The 21663-nt window shown below is 37.5% G+C and overlaps 1 protein-coding gene and 1 long non-coding RNA gene across 10 annotated transcripts in view; one reads left to right on the top strand and one right to left on the bottom strand.

The window, feature by feature from the left end:
• The window catches only part of SMAD1 (SMAD family member 1), an 80613-nt gene that overhangs the window by 6500 nt on the left and 52450 nt on the right, over window positions 1-21663 (top strand). The window contains exon 1 of one of the 9 annotated variants that reach the window (XM_017881526.1): window positions 16951-16970. The exons of the other annotated variants lie outside the window; for them this stretch is intronic. The gene's annotated coding sequence lies outside the window, so the exon portion shown is untranslated. Of the gene's footprint in view, window positions 1-16950; window positions 16971-21663 lie in introns of those variants that run through there. 9 annotated transcript variants of the gene reach the window in all.
• LOC108535490 (uncharacterized) lies at window positions 10055-15946 on the bottom strand. Its single transcript, XR_001887246.1, has 2 exons — window positions 15844-15946; window positions 10055-11043 (listed from the first exon to the last, which is right to left on the bottom strand). It is a non-coding gene; the product is annotated as an uncharacterized LOC108535490 (long non-coding RNA).

Raw genomic sequence — 21663 nt, 5'->3', positions numbered from 1 at the left:
AGGGAGGAAAAAATTTTTTGGCATTGTGGCAACTTTTATACCTAACATTGTTTGAACTTAGTAGGAATCAAATCTGACAACCAGTGAGAAATGCTTATTTTCTACATATTAAAATTGATTCTTTTTCATTCTGGAGATGGAAAAGAAAAGCCCTATATCTAATTTAATCAATGGGACCTTATTAGAAAATGGGAAATCCAAGATTGTACAAAGTTCGAATGAAAGCAGGCAACTCTGATATCTAGCAAAATATACGAATCTTCTCTTGACTCTTAACAAATCACATTCCTAACCAAAAGCTAAAGTTTGGGGTATTTAGGGGATACTAGGGAGCTAGGGAGTCCTAGGGAGAGAGTTGGACAGGTCTGAGGAGAAAAAGGATAATTTAAATATAGAAAAGTGGAGAAAATCGGTTTTAAGTCATAGCATGTCTTTGAGGTTGATGAAATGTTCTGCTACCTCTGTATGTGGTTTTACTCTTTGGTACCAAGATTTTAGGATGTACTTTTTTTACAAATAGGGGCATCTCCTCTTTGCCCCAACCTGAAACCTCTTGACCCTTTATTTTCCTTTCCTGCTATTATCTGGTAGTACAAATATTCAGTCTAATCTGTTGATCTGTCATCTGATTTGCAGCAAAAATACCTGACGCATTTTCATCACTCCACTGTAGCCACCTTTAAAAAGAAAAGGAACGGGAAGAAAAAGGCAGAGCCAAATAGTATTAATGTAACTGCTTAAAATCTAAATTAAAATACTCATCTTGGTGTGCGTTATTAAGACAGTGTCAGTTTTAGAGGTGCAGGGCTAGTCCTATATGCAAAACAGTAATGTCTATAGCTATTGCGGGCTGACTTGCAGAAATGAGCGACTTCTCTAGAACATTCATTTGCATAAAGGAAACTGTCTTTCAGAAAAGAAAAGCCAAAAGTTTCATAAGCATTTTCACTCCAGTGACATCAGAGTTTTAGTAAATACTGGGAACTACAGTATTTGAACAGTTTAGCATCTTTATAATTTTTGTTATAAGCTAAAATCTGAACTTTAGAGAAGACTCTCTCTTGAAAATAAAACATTAAATCCTCTAAGATGTGAGGAAGTCCTTACCTGGTGATTCTCCCAAATCTCTTCTCTGTTTTAGTGTTTGAAAAGGAGCATATATATATATATATATATACACACTCACATACACACACACACACACACCCCTAGGTTTGCAGTATAGATTGGTTTCTTAACAATTTTTTTTTTTGAGGCAATAAGCCTGGATCTGAAGAAAGAACATAGAATTGTTAATTATGCATGTATATGCTTTTGAGTTCAGGATGTAAATGAATATTCACTAGGTCCTGTTTGGGAAGAGGAGGAGAGAGGGGTCTCTCTGTTTATTCAGAATATATTTTTATACATAAGTTTTAATGCTTTATTTGTAGTTTCCCCGTAATTGTAGGGCTGCTGTACTGTGGATATTTTGCTCTACAATCTGAGATGGTTAGGGTATAGTTACTCAAACTATTCATTTATTACCCTCCCCTGTCTTTTTTTTGTGTGTGTGTGGTTTCTTTGTGGTGTGCTTATGCAAAGTAGATGTATTCCAGACCTTTATAGCTTTTCTTCTTTTAGTTTCAAACACTGCAAGAAAAGTGGAGGGAGACTGTCTGTCAGCTGTTATAATTAGGCATTAAATTGAATCATTATTCAGTTAACTAAATGCACGATCTTTTGCTTGTTTAGATCGAAAAGAAGCGTATCTTTTTAATGAAGGAGGGATATTAAATGGGCCCTTATTTGATAATTTTGCTGCAGTATTATAATAAGTATGTGCTTCATTTATTCCTTGAATATTTATTAGTTCTGAGGCTCAATAATTAGAGGATACACAAAAATGAAAAATTAAATGCAGCAACATTATAAGAACTGTTACAAGGTAGTATAGGAGTAAATTGTACAGACAGCTCACATCAGGACCACTGTGGCCTGAGTTTGCATAGGTAGAAGGAAGAGGGACATTATAGGCAGAGTAATGGCATGGAAAACCTGGGAGATAAGCATGAGTGTTGAGTATCTGTAGAGCAGCACTGTCCAATAGAATTTCTGCAGTGATGGAAATGTTCCACGTCTGTGCTAATACAGTAGCTGTAGCCACACATGGAACAGCATTTTTTAATAAATTAATTTATGTTTCAGTATCCACATGTGGTTATCATATCAAATAGCATGGATCTAGAGGTAGCGAGCAGCCCTGCCTGACCTCAGTGGGTGTTCCTCATGGAGCCTAGTATGGTGGTGTGGAGGGGATTTTCAGAAAAGTTGAGTTCCAGTGAGAATTTTAGGGCCTTAAACTGCAAGAATAAGGAAACATTGGTAAGTCACTGAAAGTGTTTGAACATGCAGTTTGCACTGGAGGAATAGAGCCCAGTGCCAGGAGATCAATAAGAAAGCTATTGAGTTATGTATGAGATGATAAATCTCTGATAAAGGTAAACATGGAAAGAGAAGGATTAAAAAAAAAAAAACGTGAAGGCTTGGTGATTACGTGGCTATAAAGTAATGAGAAAGAGATGTCAGAGATATATCCTTAAGTTTCTAACCTTGGTGGCTGGAAAACTAATAAAGGTGTTAGTTAAGAATAGGGAAGAGCTGGTTGTAAAAGGAATAAAAATTGTGCAAATGATAAATTAGACTTGATGTGTTAAATTTAAGGTGCGATATCTAAGTCAGAGTATGCTACAGGCAAGTCAGAGATAAGGTTTGGGAGGACTTGAAAGCTTTACGTTAGACTCTGCAGTCATCTACTGGGTATTCTGAGAACCACAGAGAGAGAAAGAACTGGTGGACTGAATCTTTATTGGAGCCCACAGTTAGGAATTGATAGAAGGAAGAGGCTAATTTGAAGTAGACTGTCTGAGAGGCTGTTTGACCTAGACCAAAGAAGAAACTGAAAGAAAGGCATGGGGTCAGAGGAGTGGGGAAACCAGGAAGCCACTGGAAGAGAGATTCTAGAAGTAGGTTGGGAGGGGAAAATGTACTGTTCAGGGTGAAGGAGAAGTCAGATAATCACGTGAATGCAGTTTCAGAGAAGACTGAATACATTAAGAAGCAAGAAATAGAGTCTTATACTGCCTTAAGTGGCTTGCATTTTAAGATAGATGAGACCTCTTCATATTTGAAGGTTGAGGGGAAGAAGTCAGTGGACAGAGAGCAATTGGAGGTGATGGAGTTAGCCATCTGGAGCACAAATGACAAAATATTGACCATGGTAAGGAGGGAGGGTTGTCTGAGAAAGAAACAGAATGGGGTCCGAGTGAGAGGAAAGCATGTGGCAGAGCTCCTGCCCACTTTTGCTGATTTTCCTGTATTGTTGGAGGTAAGTCCTTTCACTGGGATGGTGAGGAGGAAGATCAGCACATGGTAAGGGAAGAAGAAGCACCGGAGGTAGTGTGCCGGGCAATCTATAGAGAAGTCAAATTCTAAACAATTGGGGGGAAGCCTGGGGTGATGTGTGGTGAGGCTGTTATATAGGAGACTAGGTTGTTACTTTTTGGTATCGCTTTGTGGCCTGATAGGCTTAGGGATAGCAAATGGGTTCAGAGATAAGACTCTGGAGTCAGATTGCCTGGGTGTAAGACCAAGCCCCAACACTTAACTTGTTTTATAAGGAGCCTGATGAACTAAATGAATTGAGAAGAGGTAAGCAATGAAAATCCTGGTAATGAGGTAGTGAAATATCAAGTTTGAGAATTTGTAGATAACAATTCTAGACAAAGGTTTCTAAGAAAAGTATAGAAATTGAACTAACAGAAGAGTCCCTTTAATGATTTTAAAGGTTATTTAAGTTGATTAGAACTTTAAAAAATAAGTATTGTATTCTGAATTTTCTATGGCTTTTCTTATAGCATTCATTACGGTTAAAACATTGCTTTTCATTAAACCAATACATGCTTAATGCAGAGATTCTGCAGTGGATTCTTGTCATAGCTTTAGAAGGAAAGGGGAGATTGATTTATGCCATTGGGGGGAGGGTTATTAATAGCCAGCCACAGAGCCTTTCTAAATGTGACTCCAAAGGCAGAAACAATAAAGGAAACTTTTTATAGATTTGATAGCATTTATTATGTGACCAAACATACTAAGAAACAAAACCTGAAAGACAGATAAAGAGATTTGCAACGAATACTGTTCTTTGTAAGAAAGACTTGTGTCAATAGGAAGCACCACCCCAATAGAAAAATTGGTAGTGGACCTGAACAAGCATTTCACAAACAAATGAGATGCCAACTGCTGACAGGAAGGTTCTGTGCCTGTAATCCCAGTTACTCTGGAGGCTGAGGCAAAAGGATCACTTAAACCCAGCAGTTCAAGGCTGCAGTGAGTTATGATTATGTCACTGCACTCCAGTCTGGGCAACAGAGCGAGACTATCTCAAGAAAAAGGAAAAAAGAAATACAAACTACTAATGAACATAACATGTTTTGGTTATGTCCTCTATCAGACTCTTGATTGAAATGGGGATGATGTCTTCCTTTTTCCTGTATTTTGTCATTCGTTGTATACTAGGAAGTATCAGTCTGAGTAAACTGGGCTTTTCTCATTTAAGGAAAGGAAGTCCAAATTTCCCAGCCTTCTAAGAGAATCTGGAGTTTCAGGGAGGTACAAGATATATATAAAGTGGAGTTGTAAGAGGCAAGCACCCTGCTTCCCTCCATGACATGGTTTTCATCCAGGAGTTTCCTTATTACAGTGTGAGGGGCTATCAGTTATACACAGTTTCTCAGTCACCTGGCATAGATGATGAACCTTGAAGACACCAGTGCTTCCTACAGCATATTGAAATAGGCCCCTTTCTCTCCTACCTGAATTGCAGTATGAGATTTTATAGTGGCATTTACTCATTGATATGAGACACAGTGATGATCTTGGAGTGTGGTTTTGATTGTTGAGATGGACGAGTTGATGAGGTATTAACTAAAGTGAGAAAAGTTCCCCTTGTAGTAAAACCTTATAATGTTTTTTAAAAAACTTAAAAGTTAGGCATCAGTGTTTAATTTTCCAAATTTTTTTTAAAGGATAATAGTGGTCGTGGGTTTTCTGTCAGTAGAAAACTCAAACTGTTCTTCCCTCTGCTCTCACATTACAACAGTCAACACAAAATACTTTTGTGACTAAATGTGTGTGGGTTTTCCCTACACACCAAACACTGGCTGAGTGTCTTCCAGTTCAATTTTGACACTACCTGGAGATAGCCTCAGATCCCACAGATTGAGGATTCAGTCCCACCCACCTCTGACATAAGTCCAGGACTCTGGAACTTCTGGCTGACCAACTTCAAGTTGGGGCTCCTATGACCCCGCTGTTTGGATTCAATTAATTTGCTAGAATGGCTCACAGAGTTCGGGGAAACTTACATTTACTGATTTATTATAAAGGATATTAAAAAGGATACAGATGAAGAGATGCATAGGGCAAGGTATGGAGGAAGGGGCATGGAGCTTCCATGCCTAACCTGGGCGTGCCACGCTTCAGGAACCTCTGCGTGTTCAACTGTCCAGAAACTCTCTGAACCTTGTCCTCTTGGTATTTTATGGGGCTTCATTTTATAGGCATGATTGATTATACCATTGGCCACTGTTGATCAACTTAACCTTCAGCCCCTTGCCTACTCCCTTGAGGTTGGAGGGTGGAGCTGAAAGTCCCAATCCTCTAATCCTGCCACCATCCTAAAGCTAGTTAGGGGCTGCCAGCCAGCAGTCAATCATTAGCATACAAAAAGACATCACTTTGGAGTCTCCAAGGATTTTAGGAGCTGTATGCCAGAAACAAGGTTGAAGCCCAAATATGTATTTTACGGTACCGCAGGTTTAAATGGCTATTCATATGCTGCCCATAAGGGAATGAGTCTGCTGGTTATTGGTAGGATCCTTACCTAACTGAATTACATTCAGTCTTAAGTGGGTTCTTACCTTGCCCTAGACAGAATCAGAATTTGTCTGTGTCTTCTCTTATCATCTCCTTTCTTTTAAATGACCTGCAAACATTTTAAAGTTGGATAAAAAAGGCTTTTAAATCTCACCTTAAGGCTCACAGCTTGGGCCACCAGCATCCCCTGCCCATCCGTAAGTCCTTTCTGAGTGAGGTGTGACTGGGAATACGGGCCCTAAAGTGATACGCATTGGTGAGACTTGTCACTTAAACTCTTTGAGCTAAGTGTTAGAGGGAGGAGAAATGCCAGGAAAATCGGTCTTAATTTTATCAGAGACAGTAGTTTTTAATGAAAGAGAATAATGATGCAGTGAATATTGCTGTAGAAATTATACAGCTGGTTGTGTATAGCTTGCCATCTCATCTATTACAGCTTCCTGTTTTGCTTTTTGCCCCACTGCTGGCTTTGCAGTGCAACATAGTTAATAACAACGTCTTTATTTTTCATGTGTTTATGTTTGTGTGCTCAGGACTTCTATTTAGTTTATTCAAGCTTGAGGGAATGATTAGTTTTAAATGTTTTTCTGTTAACTGTGGACAAAATTAACTAGATTATCGTTTAAATGTTGGCACAAAAACTGTATTTATAGCATTTATTTGCATTTATTTGTAACATATTTGCTGAAGAGTTTTGTCAATTTGTGTGGGCTGAGATGTTCTGTATTCTAGAAAAGTCTCCTTTAAAAGGGGTGTATCCTCACTGTGGAGTTCTGCTTTTTTGTTAAGCTGATATTAATTAATTCAGCAAGTATTTTATACATTCCTGCTGTGCATCCAGCACTGGACTATGTTTTGGGTGGGACAGAGAAAAGTGTAAGTCATTTTCTGCCCCGAAGAAGCAATCTAATTGGTAAGAGGAGATTATACATTTGAAGCTGTTTCACTTCAAAATCAAGGGATTGGGGGGAAAAGTCTGATGCGTTTGGTAGAGCTTTTGCCTCTGGCTCACTTCTACCTTAGTTTATTCTTTTTTCTTTTTTTGAGACGGAGTCTTACCCTGTCACCCAGGCTGGAGTGCAGTGGCGCGATCTCGGCTCACTGCAACCTCCGCCTCCCAGACTATAGCGATTCTCTTGCCTCGGCCTCCTGAGTAGCTGGGATTACAGGTGCCCGCCACCACATCCAGCCGATTTTTGTGTTTTTAGTAGAGACGGGGTTTCACCATGTTGGCCAGGCTGGTCTCAAACTCCTGACCTCGTGATCCACCTGCCTCACCCTCCCAAAGTGCTGGGATTGCAGGCGTGAGCCACCGCGCCCAGCCCCAGTTCATTCTTTCAGCAAAGTTTTGAGTGTCCGTATTTCTATTTATGCTTATGTTCATAGTGTATCTCTTAGACAGCTTGATAAAGTTGGGATAAGGGATTGTAAGTATAGGACCTGCACTGAGGATCTTCTAACTTTGAGGAACAGTACAAACCTGCTTGTCTAGCATCTGTTGTCATACCTTTTATTACAGTTACCTTATTAACTCTTTAGACTAGAGTTCCTTGAGGGTATGGCCAGTGTCTTTATGATCTTTGTGTTAGCACAGTGCCTAGCGCAGTGGTTCTCCCTTGTCTACTCATCAAAATCATATGAACAACTACCGCCGCAAAAATGCCTGGGCCCATCCTATCGAAGGGTTATCGTAAGGAAGCTCTTAAAAATATTAATATTGTTAATATCCAGCAATATTAAGAATGGTTGGGCTGACACACACTAGGTACTTGATGAATGAATTTTTTCATTTTGTTGTTTTTAGAAATACGTCAGGAAATATGGTATGTTGTGAGTTCATTGTGGTTATGAACCATATCTTTTATACTCTGTAGCACTCAGTACTGTGTGATGCCAGTTGTGGGTGCTCAGACACACCAGTTAAGTTCTGAGGATTGATTGCGTTGCTTCCCCTTTTTTTCATTGAGGAGAACAGAGATAGAAAGGGTATGTGTGTTTGACATCTCTCCCTTTTCCCTTTGTGGAAGAATCAGCAGTTCTGTGAATCCTGAAGTCTAGAATTGAGTTATAGGAAGCTATTGAGGCCTGAGGTGCTTAGATTGCAAAGAGAAAAGGAGAGGAAAAGTGGCAATAGAACTATGGCTCATCTGGCTATGTCAGAAAAATTTTTAGTTGTCACAAATTGGAGGGAGAGGCTGGAGTGTTGCAAATAGCTTCTAGTGGGTAGAGGCCAGGGATGCAACCAAACATCCAGTAATGCTAAAGTTGAGGAACCCTGAAATAGAGGATAAAAAAGGGGATCAGGAGACAGATGGGATAACTGAAGTGGTAGTGTCATGACCATTTCTGCCATACCAGCACACAGTTTGTGTGCTTTGTCTTCCCACTTTCCTTACCCCCCCTTCAGAGTGCAGAGCACTATTTTTGCCATTATCTATAAGTAGCATTGTGACTTACAACTGTGTATTAGGTGTTGAAATTAATATCTTAGTATCTTATCTATGTTAAAATATACCTGAAAGATTCCTTTAAATTTTCTTTATCTCTACATCTACTTGATTGGAAAACTATTAACCTCAAGATAAAGAGAGCTAGCAATTTTGTTTTGTTTTTTGTTTTCAGTAGGATCTTAAAATAATCAAGTGGGAATGTAAAGAAAATTAATTTTTTTTTTTTTTTTTTTTTACTAGACAGGGTTTTGCTTTGTTGCCCAGGCTGGAGGCTAAGAGTCTAGTGGTGTGATCACAGCTACTGTAATCTTCGAATCTTGGGCCCAAGTGATCCTCCTGGCCTCAGCCTCCCAAGCAGCTTGGACTACAGGCCATGCACTACAATGCCTGACCTTTTTTTTTTTTTTTTTTTTAAATGCTATGTTGCCCAGGCTGATCTCAAACTCCCAGCCTCAAGCAATCTTTCCACCTTGGCCTTCCAAAGTGCTGGGATTACGGGTGTGAGCCACTGCACCTGGGTCAAGAAAATGAATTTCTTAAAAGGAGTTTAATTTTAATGTTCCACAAATTCATCAAGAGAAAAGGATTATTAAGATTTGAACACATACAAGAGCTAATGGTACCAATTTTCTGATGTCTTGTTGGATAATAGCTTATAATGTCTTATTCTAAGCTCTTTAGATTAAAGCAAATTTAATTTTGTCACTGCTGCCCTGATGAAACTCTTATTTTTTTTCATGTTCTGGGTAAGTGGGAAGATACCAAGAAGGAAAGCGATAGCAAAAACAAGAATAAATTAGCAAGGGATAGAAGGAGATGGAGGGAATTTTTTTATACTATAAGCAAATCCTTGCCTGTTATTCTGCCTTATGCATCAGACCAAGGAGGGGGCTACTGAGGAGAAGCAGTAGAGAGGTTACCTTGGCAGGTTCCTTAACTTGTTTTGTGCCTCAGTTTTGTCATCTATAAAATAGTACTTATTTTGTAGGACTCGTGTAAGGATTAAGAGAGCTATTTAATTAAATTTAAAGTGCTCAAAACAGTGCGTGTTGATTCATTATGGTGGTGGTTGTGGTGATGAGGATGATATAAGGATGATTTTTGGTTGTTTTTGAATATAGTTGACTCTTGACCAACAGGGACTTGAACCACATGAGTCCACTTATACTCGTATTTTTTTCTCAACCAAAAGTGGATAGGAAATACAGTGTTTGCAGATTGTGAAACCTGAATATGCAGAGGGCCAGCTTTTTGTTTATGCACGAGTTCCACAAGGCCCACTGAGACCTGTATGCAAGGATTTTGGCATTGGGTGGTGGGGTCTGGGAACCAGTGCCCCAGATATACTGAGGGATGACTGTACTTCTGTTGAAATTTGATGGAGACCATGGATGCACTTTTTTACAGCGTTTCCCATAAAACCACCTACCACTTTCTCCCTTTGAAGTTGGTGGTGATAGTGATAAAAGTTTCTTGAGTTTTCAAACTAATATGTTTCAGGTGTTCTGTAGAAGTCTGTTTTTTTGCGTATACTCTGAATTCCAAGAGAAAGAGTGATTTATATGACATAAAATGTTTGTATTTATGTTTTTGTAATATACTAAAACACTAGAGTTAACTGTCATCCATTTACAGATTTTCCACAGCAATTTTTGAATCTTAAAGAGGCGTTTCTCTAGAATTTACTGTGTTCTCAGGGCATATTGCAGCTTTATTAATAGTATAAGCAAAATATAAATGATTAAAAGCTTTCTTTGTTGAATCATAATACACTGTCAAAGCAATAGTTAATTACTAGTAAGGCTGCTTTGGATTATCCGTTCCATTTTTCACACCCACTGAAACAGCTGGTTGATAATTGGACCATTTGGATTTCCATTGTAAGTAACACAGAGGTCAGCATGCGTGGAAGATGTCATTGTAGCACAGGCTGTAGGCCGCTTTGTCTGCATGTATGTTTCTTCTTGGATGAAGAGCCTAAACAGGCAGTCCTGTGACTCTTATCACTGTCTACCATATGATATAGTTCTCCCATCTCTCCCATACACACTTCATTACCATAAGCTTGATGGTGATGGGAACTGTGTTATAACTCATTTTCTTTCTACTGCACGTTTGTGTTGGTGATAAGGGCTTAAAATTTTGTTCAGTTAAATACTGGATTAATGGAAATGAAAGCCTTCTTAGTAGCTGAGCATGTAAAGGAGGAGAACTTGGGTTCTGAAGTCTTCTGAGAATACTGTCTTAGGTTTTTCCATTGTAATTGGTAAATAAGTTACTTTGGGGAAGTTAGCAGATAAGACTGTACTGAACAAGTGATCAGAGGTAGAAAGGACTAGATTCATGGGTACAGGTCTCACCTAATTCTATAGGTAATGCTTGCATATATCTAAAGCATTATTTCTCTAAAACCAGTGAAAAACTTTGCATATGCTTCTTTTAGCTCTTAGGTGGAGGGAGCTCTCACATTCTGGAAGAGGGGGTTGCTGCTGTTTGTTCAGTTTCTCCTCTGGGGCGGCCAAGTGAATGTTTGCAATTCCAGTCCAGTTTGGGAGACTGAAAAAGTCTGTCATTGATTGTCATATGAAGGAGAGTGAAATCTGGCCGATGTCAATGTTTGTTTCAGTGGTTAGATAGACTTTTATTTTTAGAAGTTATTCTTTCAAATAACAGATTTCTGTAATGGAAAAAGTGCAGGACCAAATTGCTCATGAAGATATTTGAATAACATCGAACATTTTATTTAGTAAGAAATTCATGCATTGAAAATTTGATGTGAATAATTAATAGAAAGGGGAGTAAGGGTCTAAAATGGGAGGGAAACTTACTTTTTTGCTATAATATGCCATTTTGTGAAATGGAATTTTTTGATTATGTGCCTGAATCCTTAATAAAAGAGTACATTCCACTCCTATCCATATCATATTAACCCAGAATAGGGTGATGTATTTTACCAGAATACATTTATCTGAAAATCCTATGCAGATACACTTTAAATTATTTTTTTCCTTTATAAGAAGATACATCTTGCCACCTGTTGGTCATAATGCTGTCTTCTAGAGCCATGTAGAAATAACTCTCTTACCTACTGTCAGTTTTTATTTATTTTTATTATTGGGGTTTTAAATTTGAAAGCAGCGATTGGTTAAAAGTAAAAGTAGTAGGCTCTCCTGCACTCCCTTGTACCCAGTTCTCTGCTAAAGGTAACTACGTGTTCAGTTTCGTTTATTTTTTTCCAGGCCTTTAAAAATGCTCATGTATATACATAGACAGTTTTGTTTCTATTTGTGTTTTTAGAAAGAGACCATATTATAGGTCCTTTTTACTACTTCTTACTGAACAGCTCCAGTGGTATGGTTTTCTTTTCATGGTAGTATTGTACATGAAAGTCCATCTGTTTTTTCTTATTTTGTTAACAGTTACATCATAGTCGAATGTACCATAATTTATTTAATCATTCCATTATTGTTAGGCACCTGGGTTATTTAGAACACAAATATACTTGAACATAGATCTTTGTGTGTGCTCATCTGAGGGAGCTATTTCCCCTGTGGCTCTCTCAAGCCGTGCCTGGTTTCTCCCATAAACCTCTTACCTCTTATTGCCACCTTCAGACCATTCTTCTACCATCCTCTGTAAAAAACACCCAGCTTCGACTATCACGTAAAATTATACCACTCATTACCCTTCGTTGTTAGTCATTTTCTGCCCCGCTGCCCATATCGTTCACCCTAATTCCTACAAGATTTAACTCCTAGTTGTTATTCCCTTTATACTATAGGTTGACCAACCCTAATCCGAAAATTCAGAATGCTCCAAGATCCAAAACTTTTTGAGGACTGATATGGCATCACAAGTGGAAAATTCTGCACCTGACTCCATGTGACAGGTCATAGTCAAAACTTTTTTTGTGCACAAAATTATTAAAATTATTATATAAAATTGGCCAGACATGGTGGCTCATGCCAGTAATCGCAACCCTTTGGGAGGCTGAAGCAGTGGATCATTTAGCCCAGAAGTTTGAGACCAGCCTGGGCAATGTGGCAAAACCCTGTCACTAATAAAAATCCAAAAATTAGCCAGGCGAGATGGCACTTGCCCGTAGTCTCAACTATTCAGGAGGCTGAGGTGGGAGGATCTCTTGAACCTGGGAGGTCTAGGCTGCAGTGAGCCATGCCACCGCACTCCAGCCTGGGCAACAGAGCAAGACCGTGTCTGAAGAAAAAAAGAAAAATTACTCTTCAGCCTATGTGCATAAGGTATAGATGAAACATACATGAATTTTATGTTTAGACTTGGGTCCCATCCCCAAGATGTCTCATTATGTATATTCAGAATATTCTAACATTCAAAAATATCTGGAATCTGAAACACCATCTGGTCCCAAGCATTTCAGATAAGGGAGATACTCAACCTGTATTCCTGTACAGGAATTATGGACATTTAGTCCATAATTCTTGGACTATTTTTCCTCCAGTGGCCTTGTCTTTGGTCCTATCTCAGATACTCAATCTCTGGGTAGAAAGATTCCATAAAAAAAAGAAAAAAAAAAAAATCTCAGTCTCATAGTCCCCATAATAAGGGATTTTGTACTTCTAAAAATTAAACAATTCTCCAACCTTACAGTTAATTATTTTCTTTATTTATATAAGCAGTAAAGTATTATTTGTTCACATCTGTGCTTTGAGAATATATCCAGAATCTGACGACTTCTGCCACGCTGGTTGAAATCTTTATCATCTTGTACCTTAACAATTGGCATAGCTTCCTAACTGGTCTCCCTACCCACCACTCCCTACTTCCATCCCTGCATCTTTCAATATGTTCTCAACCCAGCAAGCCATAGTAATTCTATTAAACTGTAGGTTGGATGATGGCTCTTCTCTGCTCAGATCTCCCAGTGTTTCCATCTCAATTTGGATCAAAAGCTCTGAAGTCTCTGTGGGTCCCGCACATACCTTCCCCTGTGACCTCTTTGGCCTCATCTCTCATTTCTGTCCCCACACTTACTCCATTCTAGCCTCGGTGAGGACTCCTTGCCATTCCTTGAACATCTCAGGAACATCCTTGCCAAATGGCTTAAATGGCTTTTGCAATTGCCCTTCTCTCTGCTTGGAATGCACTTCCCCAGATAATTCCTTTTCAGGGGGCTGTTCAGATATCACATTCGCAATGAGGCTTTCCTTGACCACCAGAATGTAGGCCCCACCAAGGCACAGGCAAAGACTTTGAAAAACTTTTTGTGTCTCTTTCAGTGCTGTGTTTCTAGTGCTTAGAATAGTGCCTGGCTTGTGATAGCTGTTTATTGAGTGAATTGTATGACTGTACTGGTTATCAGTTTTTCTCTTTTTGTATGAAGTGAGAGCTTCATTAAACAGACAAAAACTAGACTGTAAACCTCATTTTTTTAGATATGCAAAATATTAAAATTAGCTTTATTTGTGAACTTGCTTTGTTAATAAATCACTTTGTTTTTCAGCATGTTATAATTTTGAAGTAAGCCTTTCATATTTATGTTTAATCTGCATAACCTGGTGGATTGGGTGATGGTATCACAATTTTGTGGAAAAGCAAATTGAGGCTCAGAGTTGTTTTCTTCAAAGTACAGCTACTAAGTGGAAAGCTGCAGTTCAAACCTATTCAAGTTAAAGACACTTGTTTTCTAATTTAGAAACCATCTTAAAATGACAAAAAAATAGGTAGAGGTTTTATTTGAAAGCATGGAGAATGTGCCCCAATTTCTCATTCTGGGTTTTGTTTGCCTTTTGTTTCCATTTTGAAAATATGTAAAATAAATGGTTAACTTTAAAATTCCTGACAATGACAGATCAACAAGTTTTATTTCTCTCACCTGTGGAGGAAGTGGCCTCCACCCAGTTTTACTGAATTAGGAGGGAAGTGATTTTTTCAAGTGATAAAAAGAAATAAAATTCCATGCTCTTCCCAGAGGAGGAGTTCAACAATTGGGAAAGTGGCGTGAGACCATATGTTGGTTTGTAAAAGGATATAACTTGTAAAGATGTTTCCTTTGATGCCTGTGATGAATATAGATGTGTTTCCCTTCTAGAGGGTCCTGATTAAATTATGCAATTAAGAGCTGAGCTGAAGGATCTAAATATAGGAAGAGAGTTCAGGCCGTCCTGCTTTGTGTCTGTCAGTTCACCCCTACAGATGTGCATGTTTGTTGTCATAAACAGCACCTGTGAGATCAGTGGAGAGAGAGAAATATATTCCAAAACATGAAATACAACAGGTTTTTTTTTTTTTTTAAAGGGATAGTTTTTCCTCCTGTAGTTGATTCCATTTTCATGTGTGAATTTGACATTTGGATTACTTTTTTAAAAAAAGCTTGACTGAGGGACTTTAGTATTAGTCAGTACTGGTTTAAAATGTAGATCTACTACTTACCAGAATATGGTCTGGAGAAAGTTACTTTAACCTCTGAGCCTCAAGTTTATTAGTAAAATTGAGATAATGATTTCTACCTTGAAGGATTGGTGTGAGGAGTCAATGTAGTGTTTGTAAAAACAACCAGTATAATGCTTGTGTAAGGTGGTAACTCAAATAATTTCATTTATTAGCTACTGATGAATCATTCATAACTAGCCACTTACGGAAATCTACCACATTTAGCATTCTTTGTAGTCTAAAATTGCTGTTTTAGGATAACTGACTCAAAGAGAATAGTTTTTTTCTAAGAGACAACTACCGTAGACTTTTTTCTGGGGTAGTCGATAAAATTAAATCTTAAAATGTCTGTGGTCTTCAATCTTTCCTATGTTTGAGGAGTGAGCATTTTAGGCCAGGAGTCTTTACAGTGTTTGAGTTGACATGAATGTGAATGGACTTTATCAGGGTAAGCTTATGGGGAGCTGGATATCTTGAAAGGCTCCCATGTCCTGAAGGACAGTATGCCATTAAAAGCATGAATTTGGGAATGGGGATTCAATAGGATTAAGGCATGTTGTACAACTTTTAGAGGAAATGGCAAGAAGATATTCAAAAGCCAACTTTATTTGTTGAAGTTGGGGACAATGAGAAAACTTTTAATTGCCTTAACTCTTCAAGTAATCATCTAATGAGAAAACAGATGTGACAGCCGCTATTTTATAGGGAATCTCTATGATTAAGAAAAATTAACCAGGTACTCTATTAGCAGCCTGGATTTGTCAGGATGGAAGGTTTTATGTATGCAGAACAGAACCAGAAAGAACTCTTAAATAATTTTCTGATACAATGAAGGTATGTTAATAGCATACTTGGCACACCTAAAATACATAAACTACAGTTATATCCTTAGAGACTTTTGTCATTGTGACATCCATAAGTTCCTTGCTTCCTTTTCATCAAGGAGATGCTACTTTTGAAATTGTTTGGCTGAAATTTCACAACTTCAGTGAACTTACAAGTGGTAAGTAGTAAGCTGGAATTCAGTCTACATGTTATTCCTTTTCTTTTTGATTCCTAAGATTTCTACTTAACTCTGTTGAGGGACCACATTGCATCTCTTGCTAGCATGTCACTTAAGTCTTACTGGAGAGACTGGAAGACTTGCTGTCAGTGTCTGTGCTTTAAAGGCAACAGTACCTGCATTATTGCATGACTATAAATAGGTTTTCATGAGCTGAACCTCTCTCCTACTTCCAACCCCCAATTTCTCCAGATTTAGAAAATCAATCTCTGACAAAAATAAATTTTCAGTGGGAAACATGTCAAACTAGCTATTCTGCGTCGTCAGTCCCATGTATGGAAGGTTGGGCGTTGTTTGGAAGTAACCAGATTAAGGCTGACTAGTAAGAGGCTCAGTAAGATGGAACTTTACTTATGGGTATTTGTGACAGTAGGACTCTCTTGCTGCTGTGAACTGAGACCAGCAGAGTTCTGTGTTCTCTGTGGGTCTCCATATGGCTTTCTTGTGTAGGAATTTTGTTTAAATACATTTTTTCCCCTACGGACTAAATCAAAGTAGAGTTCATTTGAGCCTTTTTAGCAATGAAGTTAAGCGCTGTACTTTATGAAGTACATTAGAATTAGTAAAGAGCAAGGTTTTATCCATTTTCATTTTTCTTTCTGTTCTAGGGTTTTTTTTTTGTTTTTTTTTTTTTCTCACTTATTTTGCTTAGTGGTGAGTTTTATTTAGCTAAATTTGACTCATTTGAGATTGAGACAAATGTTGAAAGTTGAGGGCTAACTGCTGTTTTAAAACAGGAAAAAGGAATGCAAGCACTTCACCTGTTTCATCCTCCAATACAAATACAGACAAATACAGCAGGTCCTCAAACAACCTCATTTCGTTCAATGCCATTTCCTTATAATGATGATGAGAAAAAACATTCCCAGCTTAGGCCACTGCCAGTGTGGAGTTTGCATATTCTCCCCATGTCTGCTGGGCTTTCTCTGGCTACTCTGGTTTCCTCCCATATCCCAAAGGTGTGCACGTTAGGTGAATTAGTATGTCTACATTGTCCCCATTGCAGTGAATGTAGGTGTGTGTGTGAGTGCGCCCTGCCATTAAATGGTGTCCTGTTCATGGATGGTTCCCACCTTGTACCCTGAGCTGCTGGATCAGCTCGGGCCACTGCAACCCTGAATTGGAATAATTGGGTAAATAATTATCTTGTTTCTGTTAATCTTTCTTAAATGTATATATGGCTCACATTTATTTCAGTGTTAATTTTAGAAGTGTTTTGGGTCTTAGAAGTTTGGTGATGTTTTTGTGACCAGAAATGTCCTGTAGGAATTTAGCTCTCATTTATGTAAATTAGCCGATGCTAAAATCAATTTTGTTTTACATTGTTTCACTTAAAGCCACAGTTTCCAAGAACCAGGAAGGACTTAACTGTGTCTGAAAACCTGGTTAGCTCCTAATTGGAGTAACTGGGTTAAAGAAGCGTTTGAAGATATTATTTGTTGAACCAGATCAAAGAACATTGCTACTTTAGGGTATTTTCTGGAACTGAAATAACTAGATCCATTTCTGTTTTTATATTCACTGTAATGTCATTGGAATTGTAGAGCAAATTTTAACTTGTCTTTTGCCTGTCTGCCTTAAGGGTAGATAGAGATTTATCATTTTTCTTAAGGAGCTGTACAGTAATCTTTCATTCTTTTTATTAGGAACCATTTACAATTCCTACTGTCCACTACTCATCATTGTGTTCTACTTATTCCAGGGTTCTGTCTCCACCTGTCTTCATTTTTAGGAGTACTGTTTTTTAGGGGTACTATTTCTGTGTTTGGAAATGTGAGCAGATGGCAGTTTCTGCCTCAGCCCCCTTGCTGGGCCATTGTCTCATGGGTTGTCTGCTGTTCCACATTTAACTAATAGTTATTTCAGCCTTATCAAAGTTTGTAAGTTCCCAGTTCTTCTGGACTTCTGATTAATTCAGCCTGATTTTATTTAGGGCGATTGAGTATGATTATCCCCCTCCCATTTTGTGAATTTTTCATCTTTTACCAATAAATGTCATTGCAATTCTTTGCTTACAAGATGGCTTGAAAGATGCAAGCAATGATGGATTGCTCTTTACGTTTTAAAATATTTTTTGGCATTAAATTGCTGAAATAATATGGTTTTTGCAACCTTTGTGTTTCTATGCATTTTTAACCCTACATCTTTAGTGTATAATCTTCTGTGAGTCTGTGGTTTCTGTAAGTGTCAGGAATTTTTCAATAAATTGAAAATGAATTATTCAATTTATTATCCTTTGGAATCATGATCTATTTGGACAATTCCATCTTTGTTCGGACTATACGGTGGACTTGAGTACCTAAGTGAAATGGAGCAGGTTAGAAAAAAGTAGTTTATTTTAGAGTAATGAGAATTACATTACAGGTCCCCTGGCATGTTCCCCGTTGACCTTTTTTGATGTTTTAATTTAAGCATCTCAAACAAGGCAAGAGTTAATCTCACCAGGCCTTGAATCCTATCCAAAATTGGGTATTAGGATAGATGACACATTCTGTAACACTAATTAATATTGCCAGTTAATTTTGATCACTTTCTACAACATGTCTCTGAGACATCTTACATCTCCATGGCATCTAATGAGGTGTATTGTGAAATGGTTTCATATATTAAAAATACTGAACTACAAAATGCATGCAGTTTGCTTATGATCACTCTGAAGCCCACCATAGGTCTACTTTGGGAGCTCAAGTCTTACTTTTTCTGTGTATTCACAAGACCAGTCTATCTGATTAAGAAGATATCTGGTGATGTAAGTCTGGAAACACACATATGTAGTTTTGTTACTTGGAAATATGTGTTTCCAAAAGAAAAAAAAAAATGAATCAAACAGATTTTTTTTTTTTTTGAGGCGGAGTCTCAATCTGTCACCCAGGCTGTAGTACAGTGGCACAATCTTGGTTCACTGCAACCTCCACCTTCCTATTCAAGCGATTCTCTTGCCTCAGCCTCCCAAGTAGCTGGGTCTACAGGTGTATACTACCATGCCCAGCTTATTTTTGTATTTTTAGTAGATACAGTGTTTCGCCATGTTGGCCAGGCTGATCTTGAACTCCTGACCTGTAATCCACCCTCCTCGGCCTCCCAAAGTGCTGGGATTGCAGGCGTGAGCCACCACGCCCGGCCGATCAAACAGAATTTTTATAAAGTTGTCTTTAAAAAAAAAAAAAGTATCCAGCTGTTAAACATTTTCAAAGTGAAGTTAATCAATACCCTGTACTTTTAGTTCCTTAATTCTTTTGATCTTTGTGCCATGATTTTTTACTATTAGTTAAAAAGAGTAATGAACCAAAGATCAAGAAGTAGGAGGAGAAAATAGTTGCCTGCTTCATTTGACAATAGACCATTTATCTTCTGTTGTTTGCCTTTCTTAAAGTACTGACAGTTTTTGGATATTTTTTCCCCAGTCACTTTTGTAGCCTGTATTTTTTTGTTTATTTTATTGAATAATATAATTATTCCCTCAATATTTAATGGGAGCATTTGTTTAGTCTGTTGAATTCCATGCTGGTGCAAGAATTACAAACAGCCTCTAGTCTGAAGCTGATACAGAGAGTGGTTGGACATTATTTGTTTCTTCATCTTTTTATTAAAGGTACTTGGGTTGTAACATTTGGTGGTTACTCCTTCCTTTAAAAAACAAATTATATCTTCATGTACAAATTAGAGTAATTAAAAAAAACTTTCTGTGGGAATTTGTCATCTGTAACATATTAAATGGAAGAGAGTGTATTTTGTTGATATTCACAAGAGTTGGATAATTTACTTGTTGCTTTACTAGATGAGGCCAAGATGAAGAAAATGCCCATTTGTTCTGCAATTGGCTGATTAGGTTTACTTTAAATATAAAGCAAGTTACACAGCAGTTAAGAGTACTTTAACATTTTTTTCTTTTAATATTAAGGAATAACACGTAAGTTGGAAAATTAAATAGCCATGTCGAGTAGTATAAGAGTATCTTTCTAATTTCACTTCCGGCAATTCTGATAGAAATCCTTCCCATGGGTGAGACTCCTTAGGAAAACGTTCTGAATTTAGAACACTGCTTTAAACTACATTATATTTTTTTTACTTCTCCAACCAGATCACACTATAAATCCAACCTGATTTCTAAGTAGAATATAGATGTGGCTTGAGCTAATGAATTGATTTTGTGGGGTTTTTTTTTTTTTTTTTGTAATTAGCAAGTATTTGCATAGAAAAGCTTTTTTAAAAAAATCAAAAGTTACATTTTTTCGTTAAAAGTGTTTGAAAGTTTATGGAAAGGAGGAGAGAGACCAATTTACTAATCTTCCAAACCCCGTCCAATGTGTTAATATTTCATTATATTACATAGTTGTTCATTGTACATATAACAAACCATTGTATGTTCTGCTTACAGTTTTCCCAAATATTACATAGTCTTTATAACATAATTTTTAAGGGCTATATAATATTCCATTGAGTGGATATGTATGCAGTTACTTAGCTATTTTTCACTTTCAATTATTAGATGTTTCTCCTTTTTCCCTATTATAAATATGCTCTGAGAAAATCTTTGTGCGGAAAAACTATTTTCCCTTTCCGGTTCAGAATATTTCCTTAGAGTAAATTTCTGAAGGTAAAGTTGCGAATAAGATCTCAATATTTTAAGGCTGCTGAGTTTTTTTTTTTTTTTTTTTTTTTTACTAGATGAATACTTTTTGTGTCAGTGTGAAATGTTTATATTTGGACAAGAGGGAAGGAAATCTCTGTTTGCTGACTCATGTTTTTATTTTGCACTTTAAACTGATAAGGCCACTTAGCTTTTGACATAAACTAAGGCAGGAAGTACAAAAAGGGGCAGAAAAAAAGTAGTTGTCTTGCCAAGGCCATAATATCATGGACTCATTTGAGTTCCTTATAGGAGGTAGGTCACCTGTTTGACTTGTATATTAAAAAATGCTTAACTTAGGTGAAAATTAGTCATCAGGCTGCATTTTGTTTTGTCTGTGCATGTTTATATGCAAAGTGCTGTGCTCCTTTCACCTTAATTTTTGTGAGTGGCCTCATGACATTTACCACCCAACTGGCTTCTGTAGTGTTTGGATGCCCTTGATTTAGATTTTTTTTTTTTTTTTTTGCTCCCAGTATGAAGAAATTTTTCTGTATTGAAGATATTACCCTAGTTGTCTTTCTAAAATGTAGATCTAATCATGCTAGTTCTCAGATGTAAAACCTTCCACTTGTCCACGTGATAAGATTCTTCAGTCTTGCCCCTGCCTTCATATCAGCCTGTGTCATCTCCAGCTGGATTAAACCCTAGTATTTCTATCACGTGTCTATTAAAACAAGCCATTTGGAAAAGTGGTTTAAAAATTCTGGCTTTAGAGCCAGGCAAAACAGGTTCAGATCCAGGTTCTGCCACTTATAGCTGTCTACGTAACTTTGGACAAGATGCTTAACTTTTCTATATTTTATTTTCCTTACATGTAAAATAAAGAAAATGATAGTATTTACTTCACAGTAAATACTAAGGCATTGTTGCTGAGATTAAACTGGTTAATATATAAACAGCAGTGAACAGTGTTTGTCAAGTAATGAACACACAAAATGTCTGCTCTATTGTTTTGCAAAATTCTGCTTATCCTTTAAGTCTGATGTTTTCTCTTGGAAAAAGAAGTTCTGGAATCTCTGGAATTGTTCTTTCCTTTTCTGTTTTTATATATTATTGTTTGTAGGCTGCTATAACAAAATACCATATAGACTGAGTGGCTTATAAACAACAGAAATTTATTTCTCAAAGTTATAGTAATTGGGAAATCCAAGGTCAGGGTACCTAGATGGCCTCTTCTCACTGTAACCTCACAT

Source organism: Rhinopithecus bieti, unplaced genomic scaffold (assembly GCF_001698545.2).
Source record: "Rhinopithecus bieti isolate Rb0 unplaced genomic scaffold, ASM169854v2 scaffold_12478, whole genome shotgun sequence".
Taxonomy (NCBI): Eukaryota; Metazoa; Chordata; class Mammalia; order Primates; family Cercopithecidae; genus Rhinopithecus; species Rhinopithecus bieti.
Note: the sequence above shows the minus strand (reverse complement) of the source record. Positions and strands in the feature narration are given on the sequence as shown.